Source organism: Rattus norvegicus, chromosome 2 (assembly GCF_021556685.1).
Source record: "Rattus norvegicus strain SHRSP/BbbUtx chromosome 2, alternate assembly SHRSP_T2T, whole genome shotgun sequence".
Classification (NCBI taxonomy): domain Eukaryota; kingdom Metazoa; phylum Chordata; class Mammalia; order Rodentia; family Muridae; genus Rattus; species Rattus norvegicus.
This window is the reverse complement of record NC_141535.1, coordinates 201,909,532-201,912,299: the sequence shown is the minus strand read 5'-3', so window position 1 is coordinate 201,912,299 and position 2,768 is coordinate 201,909,532. Positions and strand designations below refer to the sequence as shown.

Sequence of the window (2,768 nt, the reverse complement as noted above, 5' to 3'; positions counted from 1 at the left end):
TAGAAAAGGGAAGACCAGTGACTTCAGTCCACCAAGCAATGGACAGTATTATAAGACTGTATTAAAAATGAAATTTATGGAAAATGCCATTTCCAACACAGCAGAGCAGAATACAACAATTTCAGAAAGAAATGTGGTCTTTGTTTAAATTTTTGCCCCTGGTAACAAATTTTTGCCCGCCTGCCCTTATATTACTACTTTCTCCATTACGGCTAAAATTTCCTCTTACTTAGGAAAGGTGCCCTGTAGAACATGCAACATACTGCAGCTTCAAAAGCTTGCCACATCAGGCCACAAGCCTACTAGGTCTTTAATCTTACACTCTGTATGTTTGCCAAATCTTTATAACATAGCCAATGCCAAGTTCTGTTCTGAATTTGAGCCTTGTCAGAACACCTTACTCCACCATGTCAGTGGACTAAGTATTTCTGTACAAATAAATACAGAAACCACTCACTTAATGGGATTCTGGGATAGATAACCCATAAACTTTTTAAAAAGATATTTTTACTTTTATATCCTATAAATAAAAAGTAAAAATAATGACTACACTTTCAGGGATCATTTCTATAGTTTGTTAAAAATAGTTTTTAAAAGTATAAAATACATGTGATTTATTACTGACTCTAAATTCTTTTCATATTTTACATTTCAGGTTCTATTAAATTTGTATTTTTACTACATTGTTTTGCTACCAATTTGAGGATGGACTTTTATTACACTATATCCAAGATGTATGCTGATATTAATATTATCAAAATTAAAACCCAGCACTAGAATATTAGTTTTGTACATTAACAGTAAATGCATGTAACTATGTTGAAATATTCTTTACACTTTGGACTATTAGAAACTACTAATAAGAAAGAAAATTTTGATATAGGTTTAAGTGTTGAAGAAAATTACATTAATAATGTTAATTTCATTAGCATATGTGAAAAAGCATATCTGACTAAATATTTTGTCAAAATTGTCAAAAGAACTCTTTGGTTCATTTTTATTAAGTGGAGAAGTGCTAAAGTTCCTTCTGCAATAGATAAGTTGATAGTTTCTCTCTGATAGTTTCATATAATAATTACAGGAAGTATAATTGTATACATTAGATAAAATATAAAACCACTGCCAACAACTACAATGTAGTGTACAAAGTGTCTTCTTTGCTGTTGTGAGCCCAATCAGAAAGCAATTATTGCTAAGAGCCTTGTATACTAAGACCCCGTATGATTATTGGTTATTTGTGGCTTTAGAAAAAAAAACATAATGAGATTCTTTCTCTTCTATTTATAGATATGTGACCTAGACATGTTAGTTAACTCCTCTTAATAATACAGTAGAGTATAGTAACGATAGCAATGTACCATAAATGTTATGGTATACAGAATTATTTTCCTAATGCATTGCAACACTATGAGTACCATAGAAAAATCCACAGTTAATGTTAACTGTTATATATCTAAGCTGGTAAAAATTTCTTTATCATAATTTAATTACATTGCTGTTCTCTTCTCTTTCCTCTGCCTAAACCTTCCCATATATGCACTTACTTTTAAATTTATGGCTTCTTTTTCATTAATTGTTATTGTATGCATGCATACATTCATAAATATATAACCTTTTCTTTTTTCCCATTTTCCCACCCTCCCTAACCATTTAATTGTGAATGTATTTTTGTAGGGCTGACCACTTGGCACTGGACAACCCATTGGTATGATTTTCCATGGGGAAGATCATTTTAACTTCTCTCAGCTTTCCTCATTTGCCTCCAGTTCCTTGTATAAGGTTGAGGCCTCATGGAATTTTCTCTATCCACTTTGGCTTGTCCATTTATGTAATCTCTGTTCAACTCAGATTTGGGAAGCATACTGGTAAGATTTGGTAAATGTAGCTTCTAGTATTATTAGAAGACACAGTTTCACAGCAAACTGTCTGATAATCTGGCTCTTAGAGTATTTTCACTCCCTCCTCTTCAGTGTTTCCTGAGCCTTAGGTCTGGGAGGTTTTTGTGGATGTATCTACACTATGGATGGGCTCCACACCTTGAATGTTGAATGTGAATTTCTGTATAAGTCACTATCTGTTTCAAAGAGAAGTTTCCCTGATGAAGAGCAAAGATGACTCTTATCTGTGAGTATATGAAGACCCATTGATATAATGTTGCTATGGAATTTGTTTTTACATTAAATCAGTGGTTGTAGAATCTTCTACAATACACATGTTCTCTATAACCCTGAGTAGTGATTAAGTTTTCTATTCCATTTTTTGTTACCTTAGCATTCTTAGATAGTTAATTGTTACTGCCAAGAAGTGAGTGCAACTAATATAACCTAAATTTTTTTCTGTCATGCTGTAATTGATGTGATGAAAAAATCAAAATGTATAGCTTGTTAAGTATTTCCTATGTTCATCTGGCATAACTTACTTCTTAAATATTATCACTGATAACTGAAAGTTGTATAGTTTTTTTTCCAGAGCTCAAATAATGTTTGATGACATGTTGTAGTTTTGTAGATGCAAATGTGAAACATTTACATAGAAAAGACATGATATATTCAAAAGGATCAATACACGAATATTTTATTGATGTATCCTCAAATATAAACTCTTATGTAATGCAGATAGTTAATTTAAAATAATGCTATTTCATTAAAAGTGCCATTTTCTGATTTAGTTAGGAGTAAATATTTCACAAAGATATGCTCACATATGTGATTAAATATTTTTCAGTGTTTAAAAAGTTTCCAATGAAAATTTTAGTGGTGAAAGTTGTA

The 2,768-nt window shown here is 31.3% G+C and overlaps 1 pseudogene; it reads left to right on the top strand.

Moving 5' to 3' along the window:
- Positions 1-542: 542 nt before the first annotated feature.
- On the top strand, positions 543-612 carry LOC120101124 (small nucleolar RNA U3; annotated as a pseudogene).
- The last annotated feature ends 2,156 nt before the right edge of the window (positions 613-2,768 follow it).